Genomic DNA, 11,033 nt, shown 5'->3' on the forward strand with positions numbered 1-11,033 from the left:
TCCGCTGCTATGCAATGCATTAACTATTTACGCTCTCACGCTCTCTCTCTCTCTCTCTCTCTCTCTCTGACAACCGTCAGCAGCCAATGTTGGGCAATTTACCCTACAGCAAACTTCCCAAATTCAATTACGTAATCTAACCAAAAAAATGTTCAAATTACGAATGAAAAACCCTAGGCATAGTATTGGAATAACATTGGTATAAAGTATTATTTAATGCCACACAAAAGTAGTCTACATGCCCTTTACGACTCTTATTAACCTTCAAATGAATAAAGACAAATAGGCTGCAATGAGGATAGCTTATATATTTGTTTTTTTGTTAATGATTAATACACAGACACATCGCCTACTTGCGGCATATTAAACCCAAAGGCCACGGGGCCAACATCCTTAACCCCCGCACAGCGCACAACGTTTATCCACTCCTCTTAGCCTAATAGTCGCCTGTTATTCTAACAGGACAAATATGTCATTGGCCCTTTTTCTTAGTCCAAATCAGAGAGAATCTAACCAGTTAGCATACTGTTTGCAGTGTGAACCACTCAGGTCGTTTTGTCAAGGTCGAGGCCAACCCTACATTATAAACCCCTTAATGCAATGAACACTAGCGCTCCTAAATAAGTGCAATGCAAAGCTTTCTCAGAAGGCGATATTTTTTTTTAAAGGCAACGCTAATAGCCTACTCGTGGAATTTAAATAATATTTTGATGTGGATCTAACACTGCAAATCATTTACGGTTGAAGTGAAGTGAAAGGCCCTAAGCTTTACAATGGATCGAGAATCATCATTGTATCAACTTGCCATTAAGTCACCTGTGTGATGAATTGTGGCCTACATGTCAAACAGACAGTAGCCCGGCCAGCCCCCCAAAATTAAATCAAGTGTGCAACGCGTAAGTGCATATTAAAATGAAATGCGCCTGGCTCAATGCATATCGAAATAAGATCTGTTTTTGTTGAAAAGACGTGCAGCTTTCCAAAAATACAGGCTACTGCGTCATGGTGCATACAAGTTAACCTTGTGTGTCACTTTTATATGTTAGTTCCCATTTGAATGATGAGTATGGGGTTATTGAAGTTAGGCCTAAAGAAAATACATATGGGCCCATTTGCACAGAACATTATGCCTCATGATATCAAATCTAATAATCGGTTTTTATAAAATCATCTCCCTTAAGTCTATTTGAGGTCACTTTGTATTCATTTACAAATAGACATAACCTCGAAATAACAATTTATTTTATAAACTCATTTTTACATTAGCAGTCGTCACAAAGTGCTATACAGTTAGTAACCCGGTGCTTTACAATAATAACCTAACCTATAACTAACTTTGCGCGAAGGGCATTCATCGCGTTGCCATTTCCGTAATAAACGTGCACTGTTTGAGCTTGAGGATTTCCTTGAGGATCTTTTCAGCCAGCCACTCCCACTCCTAGTTACCTGCCCGTCTGTCTGTCTGCCTGCCGGTCTGTCTGTCTGCCCGTCTGTCTGTCTGCCTGCCTGTCTGTCTGCCTGTCTGTCTGAACTTTGAGCAAATACAGGGAGGTTTGTACGCTTGTAACCATAACCCGTTCACTCTTTTTGTGCAATTGATATATCATTAAAACGTTTATTTTAACAAAGTACTTTTAAAGTAATTAAAAGTAGCCTATTAAGGTGTATGCCAATGTATGGAGAACAGTTTAATGGTAATATTTATTTATGTAGCTTATTTAACCAATTATATATATATATATATATATATATGTAATAATTTTTTATTTTGCTTTACACCCTCTTAGAATTGGACAAATGTATGTTTGGAATGAAAACTAAATAAATAAATAAAACTGAACTTTAATAAATGTGTTCGTTGTGATGTTTATTTTTAGTTCCAGCCATGTGGCATATAGAAGATAGAAGATATATCTGTATCTATATACATACAGAAGTGTTAATACTGAGTGACAACTAAAGAGATTCTTCATCTTCTTCAGCTTCACTTCTTATTGGTGTGTGGAGTTCTGGACAACACAACATTCCTCTAAAAGCAAACGCAGAGAGTTGCTGTACTGGCAGGCAACTTGAAAATGATGGAATGTGTTGCTGAGGATGGGAGGGGAGCATGTATTGGCAGCAGCATTCATTGGTTGTTTGGTATGCAGCCCGCAGCACTGTGATCATACTCTATTATATCAGTGACTCAAATGGCACCCTATTCACTATATAGTGCACCCTATTCACTATATAGTGCACCTGGGCCCATTTAGCTAATGATTGGATTGTCAAGAAAGAAATTGGTGTGATTTCTGGTCACAGTCCATCCAAGACTGTGAAGACGCTCTATTTCCTACATTATATCATTGATTTATTACAGTATATCCTCTGTTTCCCACAGTATATCTTGTATTTACTACAGTATATCCTGTATTTACTACAGTATATCCTCTATTTATTACAGTATATTTACTACAGTATATCCTCTATTTATTACAGTATATCTTCTATTTACTACAGTATATCCTCTATTTACTACAGTATATCCTCTATTTATTACAGTATATCCTCTATTTACTACAGTATATCCTCTATTTATTACAGTATATCCTGTATTTATTACAGTATATCCTCTATTTACTACAGTATATCCTCTATTTATTACAGTATATCCTCTATTTACTACAGTATATCCTCTATTTATTACAGTATATCCTCTATTTATTACAGTATATCCTCTATTTATTACAGTATATCCTCTATTTATTACAGTATATCCTCTATTTATTACAGTATATCCTCTATTTATTACAGTATATCCTCTATTTACTACAGTATATCCTCTATTTACTACAGTATATCCTCTATTTATTACAGTATATCCTCTATTTACTACAGTATATCCTCTATTTATTACAGTATATATACTCTATTTCCAAAATGTATATTCTCTATTTAATACAGTATATCCTCTATTTATTACAGTATATCCTCTATTTACTACAGTATATCCTCTATTTATTACAGTATATCCTCTATTTACTACAGTATATCCTCTATTTATTACAGTATATCCTCTATTTACTACAGTATATCTTGTATTTACTACAGTATATCTTGTATTTACTACAGTATATCCTGTATTTACTACAGTATATCCTCTATTTACTACAGTATATCCTCTATTTATTACAGTATATCCTCTATTTACTACAGTATATCCTCTATTTAATACAGTATATCCTCTATTTATTACAGTATATCCTCTATTTATTACAGTATATCCTCTATTTATTACAGTATATCCTCTATTTACTACAGTATATCCTCTATTTATTACAGTATATCCTCTATTTATTACAGTATATCCTGTATTTATTACAGTATATCCTCTATTTATTACAGTATATCCTCTATTTATTACAGTATATCCTCTATTTACTACAGTATATCCTCTATTTACTACAGTATATCCTCTATTTATTACAGTATATCCTCTATTTATTACAGTATATCCTCTATTTATTACAGTATATCCTGTATTTACTACAGTATATCCTGTATTTATTACCTTATATCCTCTATTACAGTATATCCTCTATTTATTACCGTATATATCCTCTATTTCCAAAATGTATATCCTCTATTTAATACAGTATATCCTCTATTTACTACAGTATATCCTCTATTTACTACAGTATATCCTAGTGATGATAATCTATTTACGACAGTATATCTTGTATTTACTACAGTATATCCTGTATTTACTACAGTATATCCTCTATTTACTACAGTATATCTTGTATTTACTACAGTATATCCTCTATTTACTACAGTATATCTTCTATTTACTACAGTATATCCTCTATTTACTACAGTATATCCTGTATTTACTACAGTATATCCTCTATTTACTACAGTATATCCTCTATTTATTACAGTATATCCTCTATTTACTACAGTATATCTTGTATTTACTACAGTATATCCTCTATTTACTACAGTATATCTTGTATTTACTACAGTATATCCTCTATTTACTACAGTATATCTTGTATTTACGACAGTATATCCTCTATTTATTACAGTATATCCTCTATTTACTACAGTATATCTTGTATTTACGACAGTATATCCTCTATTTACTACAGTATATCTTGTATTTACTACAGTATATCCTCTATTTACTACAGTATATCTTGTATTTACGACAGTATATCCTCTATTTATTACAGTATATCCTCTATTTACTACAGTATATCCTCTATTTATTACAGTATATCCTCTATTTACTACAGTATATCTTGTATTTACGACAGTATATATACTCTATTTATTACAGTATATCCTCTATTTACGACAGTATATCCTCTATTTACTACAGTATATCCTCTATTTACTACAGTATATCCTGTATTTACTACAGTATATCTTGTATTTACTACAGTATATCCTCTATTTACTACAGTATATCCTCTATTTACTACAGTATATCCTGTATTTACTACAGTATATCCTAGTGATGATACTCTAAGTATCTATTTTTGATCACTATATGAAGTGTCTTAGTGTCTGGTCGCTATATGAAGTGTCTTAGTGTCTGGTCGCTGTATGAAGTGTCTTAGTGTCTGGTCGCTATATGAAGTGTCTTAGTGCCTGGTTGCTATATGAAGTGTCTTAGTGCCTGGTCGCTATATGAAGTGTCTTAGTGTCTGGTCGCTATATGAAGTGTCTTAGTGCCTGGTCGCTATATGAAGTGTCTTAGTGTCTGGTCGCTATATGAAGTGTCTTAGTGCCTGGTCGCTATATGAAGTGTCTTAGTGTCTGGTTGCTATATGAAGTGTCTTAGTGCCTGGTCGCTATATGAAGTGTCTTAGTGTCTGGTCGCTATATGAAGTGTCTTAGTGCCTGGTCGCTATATGAAGTGTCTTAGTGTCTGGTCGCTATATGAAGTGTCTTAGTGCCTGGTCGCTATATGAAGTGTCTTAGTGTCTGGTCGCTATATGAAGTGTCTTAGTGTCTGGTCTCTATATGAAGTGTCTTAGTGTCTGGTCGCTATATGAAGTGTCTTAGTGTCTGGTCGCTATATGAAGTGTCTTAGTGTCTGGTCGCTGTATGAAGTGTCTTAGTGTCTGGTTGCTATATGAAGTGTCTTAGTGCCTGGTCGCTATATGAAGTGTCTTAGTGTCTGGTCGCTATATGAAGTGTCTTAGTGCCTGGTCGCTATATGAAGTGTCTTAGTGTCTGGTCGCTATATGAAGTGTCTTAGTGTCTGGTCGCTGTATGAAGTGTCTTAGTGTCTGGTTGCTATATGAAGTGTCTTAGTGCCTGGTCGCTATATGAAGTGTCTTAGTGTCTGGTCGCTATATGAAGTGTCTTAGTGCCTGGTCGCTATATGAAGTGTCTTAGTGTCTGGTCGCTATATGAAGTGTCTTAGTGCCTGGTCGCTATATGAAGTGTCTTAGTGTCTGGTCGCTATATGAAGTGTCTTAGTGCCTGGTCGCTATATGAAGTGTCTTAGTGTCTGGTCGCTATATGAAGTGTCTTATTTACATATTGCTGAATGTAGTTTGGGGACCTGAGTTTTAATGAGGGTTGTAGGAGGACTCTTTTAGCCTGGGTACCAATCTGTTTGTGCTATCATGTCACTCCTTGCCTGTCCTTGTCATACCAAACATGATAGCACAAACCGGGCCTGGGACCAGGCTATGACTCTTTAGTCCACCTGGGTAGCTGTGTCCGTGGTGGCTCCACATCATGGACTGTCCTGCCGCCTCCTCTCTCATCCGGTTCACTCCCTGCCATAGGAGGAGCATCTGCTGGGCTGGGGAGACAAGGTGACATATGTAAACATCTGGAATCAGATTCATTTCAAAACAAAGGGTATGTGATGCATAGACCACCAAGGTGAGGATGAATGTTGTTCTGAAAACTAGGACACCATTATTAGCTTTTGGTCAAGGGTCATGATAGAGCCAAACACTTAACATTTAAAGGGATATGTTTTTTTAATTTTTTAAATGACAATAGCAAGATCCAAGGGGCAGGAAGTTACCTTGAGAAAGACCAGAGGACCAGGAGACCTATCACTCCCCTCTCATTTCAGAAAGGTCTTTATACTCCAGCACAATCTCACGAAATATGTGATATATTTACACAATGTCTATAATCTATTCTACAATGTCGTGTTTGACACAGTTGTATAAATTAAAAGTAACACAATGAAACTAATAGTAACACAGATATCACTGTGTATCGTTCTACAGTAAGTCCCACACACACACCCCAAAAAACAACCAGATAAAGACGATTTGATACTTTCTCTTTGTAACAAGCGGGACCCAAGAGGTAGATAAGAAAGTGAAGACAGGAAAAGAGTTTGTTCTATAAATAGTGTGTGTTCTCTGCTCCGGCTTCAACCTCTCCGTATCGGTTCATTGTGTAGAGGTAGAGCGGAGTTGATACAGGAGCCAGAGAGGTTAGAACCTTTAAGGAAACTACACACACAATCTGCCTACAGAATTAACGATGGTGACAAAATGTTGTACCTACTGTCGTGTAAAAAAAAATAAAAATAAAAACTCACTTTACAAACAAAAGCTTTAAGGCTGTATCTATAGAAGTCCTTGACTCCAATTCCTCACGTTTAGAACGGCCATATTTTACAAGCCAGAGGAATGACCCCCCCCCCCCCCCCCCCCCCAACACTATTACATTTAACGGACAAATTATTACTGTTTCCATTATTAAATTATTATTTAGATCAACGTTAATGTCAGAAACTATTCAAAAGAGTACTAAGTACTGAAAAATAAGTTGATAAAATACTTCAGATTTATTTGGATATTAATTATAGGTTACCTAAACTTTATTTTGTAAAAATGTACATTCCAGGAAAGAAAAGTGCCTTTTATTGTGCACCAATATTGAATGTAAAAGCCTGTTAAAAATTCTGCATTTTAACATGTCCCTCCCTCAACCCTGTGTCACTTCTAGGAAGATTTTAACTTTCTTAATCCCATCATTTCTCAAAATTTCACTATCATTGTAAAGCCCTACTTATTTTGTTGCTTTGACAAAGTAATTTCTGAAGAATATTATTTATTTCATGTGATTCATTTACATCTGTCCCTCATTTTAAGGTCAACCCCTGTTACTAGAACTGACCTCTAGTTTTAATATGGTTGAGTATTACTTTACATCCAAGCTTCTATTCTTCCTGTCACAAGGGGATTAATGGCTGATTTAAGAAGAAATCACCAACTCTGTCATCAAACTGTCATCAACCCTGTCATCAACTCTGTCATCAACTCTGTCATCAACTCTGTCATCATCCCTGTCATCAAACCTGTCATCAACCCTGTCATCAAACCTGTCATCAACCCTGTCATCAAACCTGTCATCAACTCTGTCATCAACTCTGTCATCAACTCTGTCATCAACTCTGTCATCAAACTGTCATCAACCCTGTCATCAACTCTGTCATCAATCCTGTCATCAACTCTGTCATCAATCCAGTTATTAACTCTGTCATCATCCCTGTCATCAACTCTGTCATCAACTCTGTCATCAACTCTGTCATCAACCCTGTTATCAACTCTGTCATCAACTCTGTCATCAACCCTGTTATCAACTCTGTCATCAACTCTGTCATCAACTCTGTCATCAACTCTGTTATCAACTCTGTCATCAACTCTGTCATCAACTCTGTTATCAACTCTGTCATCAACTCTGTCATCATCCCTGTCATCAAACCTGTCATCAAGCCTGTCATCAACTCTGTCATCAAACCTGTTATCAACTCTGTCATCAACTCTGTCATCAAACCTGTTATCAACTCTGTCATCAACTCTGTCATCAATCCAGTTATTAACTCTGTCATCAACTCTGTCATCAACCCTGTCATCAACCCTGTCATCAACTCTGTCATCAACTCTGTCATCAACTCTGTCATCAACCCTGTTATCAATTCTGTCATCAACTCTGTCATCAACTCTGTCATCAACTCTGTCATCAACTCTGTTATCAACTCTGTCATCAACTCTGTCATCAACTCTGTCATCAACGCCGTCATCAAACCTGTCATCAACCCTGTCATCAACTCTGTCATCAACTCTGTCATCAACCCTGTCATCAAGACCAGAGCCCTATGACCAGTAGTGCACTACTTTAGACCAGAGCCCTATGACCAGTAGTGCACTACTTTAAACCAGAGCCTATGACCAGTAGTACACTACTTTAGACCAGAGCCTATGACCAGTAGTGCACTACTTTAGACCAGAGCCCTATGACCAGTAGTGCACTACTTTAGACCAGAGCCTATGACCAGTAGTGCACTACTTTAGACCAGAGCCCTATGACCAGTAGTGCACTACTTTAGACCAGAGCCTATGACCAGTAGTGCACTACTTTAGACCAGAGCCCTATGACCAGTAGTGCACTACTTTAGACCAGAGCCTATGACCAGTAGTACACTACTTTAGACCAGAGCCCTATGACCAGTAGTGCACTACTTTAGACCAGAGCCCTATGACCAGTAGTGCACTACTTTAGACCAGAGCCTATGACCAGTAGTGCACTACTTTAGACCAGAGCATATGACCAGTAGTGCACTACTTTAGACCAGAGCCTATGACCAGTAGTGCACTACTTTAGACCAGAGCCCTATGACCAGTAGTGCACTACTTTAGACCAGAGCCTATGACCAGTATTGCACTACTTTAGACCAGAGCCTGACCAGTAGTGCACTACTTTAGACCAGAGCCCTATGACCAGTAGTGCACTACTTTAGACCAGAGCCTATGACCAGTAGTGCACTACTTTAGACCAGAGCCTGACCAGTAGTGCACTACTTTAGACCAGAGCCTGACCAGTAGTGCACTACTTTAGACCAGAGCCCTATGACCAGTAGTGCACTACTTTAGACCAGAGCCTATGACCAGTAGTGCACTACTTTAGACCAGAGCCTGACCAGTAGTGCACTACTTTAGACCAGAGCCTGACCAGTAGTGCACTACTTTATAATCAAAGATAATAATGACATCATGTTAACTTTATAATCAAAGATAATAATGACATCGTGTTTATACCGTCATTCAAAGTCACCGGAGCTTTTGTTTGGGAAAGCAGTAAGTGAATCCAATGGTGGACTCTTTGACTTTCATTCTATTGAAAGATATAGCTGTTTTTCTCAACCTTTGTGTGACGGTACGTTCCCCGTTTTAAAAGACTTCTCCCTGTGGAGCTCTTCTCATCCATCCGGCCATCTATCCGGGCATGCCGGCGCGGTGTCCCACTAAAAGCATCCCAGGTGTTCCCAATCCAACCGGGGGGAAAAAAAACAACCACTACAAAATAATTACAACAATCTCCGATTCAGCACTGCCAAATAAAGACACTTCTATGTCTCTGCTCCAAACAAAGAGCAGCGGCAATTTTATTCCCAATCCCACTGGGGGGATGTTTAAGGCGCTCCCTCCAACACGGGACTGATGCATTATAGAGAGAATACAAGAAAGACCCCCTGCTGGGTATAGCGATACAGACATGAAGATAATTACTGCAAAACCTTGGCAAACTTTTACTCAACCAATTCTACACGGAAATAAATGACCCACTTAGATAAGATGGAGATGGAGGAAGGTGATGGGGGAAGGGGGGGGGGTACCTAATCAATACCTACTGCACCCTCCTCTCCTAATCAATACCGACTGCTCCCTCCTCTCCTAATCAATACCTACTGCACCCTCCTCTCCTAATCAATACCTACTGCACCCTCCTCTCCTAATCAATACCTACTACACCCTCCTCTCCTAATCAATACCTACTGCACCTTCCTCTCCTAATGAATACCTACTGCACCCTCCTCTCCTAATCAATACCTACTGCACCCTCATCTCCTAATCAATACCTACTGCACCCTTATTTCTCTACTTTATTAACTGAGTAGTTAGCAGGGTGCCTGGTGTGGGGGAATGGCATAGGGCTTGGTGTGGGGGAATGGCTGGGGCTTGGTGTGGGGGAATGGCAGAGGGCTTGGTGTGGGGGAATGGCATAGGGCTTGGTGTGGGGGTACGGCTGGGGCTTGGTGTGGGGGAATGGCAGAGGGCTTGGTGTGGGGGAATGGCATAGGGCTTGGTGTGGGGGAATGGCATAGGGCTTGGTGTGGGGGTACGGCTGGGGCTTGGTGTGGGGGAATGGCATAGGGCTTGGTGTGGGGGTACGGCTGGGGCTTGGTGTGGGGGTACGGCTGGGGCTTGGTGTGGGGGAATGGCATAGGGCTTGGTGTGGGGGTACGGCTGGGGCTTGGTGTGGGGGTACGGCTGGGGCTTGGTGTGGGGGAATGGCATAGGGCTTGGTGTGGGGGTACGGCTGGGGCTTGGTGTGGGGGTACGGCTGGGGCTTGGTGTGGGGGTACGGCTGGGGCTTGGTGTGGGGGTACGGCTGGGGCTTGGTGTGGGGGTACGGCTGGGGCTTGGTGTGGGGGGACATAATTCATTGTAACCTTATGGTATTGGTTCCCAACCTTTTTCGGTTACTGTACCATCAACTGAATTTGACTCTGTCTGGAGGACCCCTAAAGTGCCCACTGTGGATAGGACAGGTACCCCCAGGGTTCCTGGAAGACCTCTAAAGTGCACCCTGTGGATAGGGCAGGTACCCCCAGGGTTCCTGGAGGACCCCTAAAGTGCCCACTGTGGATAGGACAGGTACCCCCAGGGTTCCTGGAAGACCCCTGAAATGCCCCCTGTGGATAGGGCAGGTACCCCCAGGGTTCCTGGAAGACCCCTAAAGTGCCCCCTGTGGATAGGGCAGGTACCCCCAGGGTTCCTGGAAGACCCCTAAAGTGCCCACTGTGGATAGGGCAGGTACCCCCAGGGTTCCTGGAAGACCCCTGAAATGCCCCCTGTGGATAGGGCAGGTACCCCCAGGGTTCCTGGAAGACCCCTGAAATGCCCCCTGTGGATAGGGCAGGTACCCCCAGGGTTCCTGGAAGACCCCTAAAGTGCCCCCTGTGGATAGGGAAGGTACCCCCAGGGTTCCTGGAAGAC

This window comes from Salvelinus namaycush, chromosome 9 (assembly GCF_016432855.1).
Source record: "Salvelinus namaycush isolate Seneca chromosome 9, SaNama_1.0, whole genome shotgun sequence".
Taxonomy (NCBI): domain Eukaryota; kingdom Metazoa; phylum Chordata; class Actinopteri; order Salmoniformes; family Salmonidae; genus Salvelinus; species Salvelinus namaycush.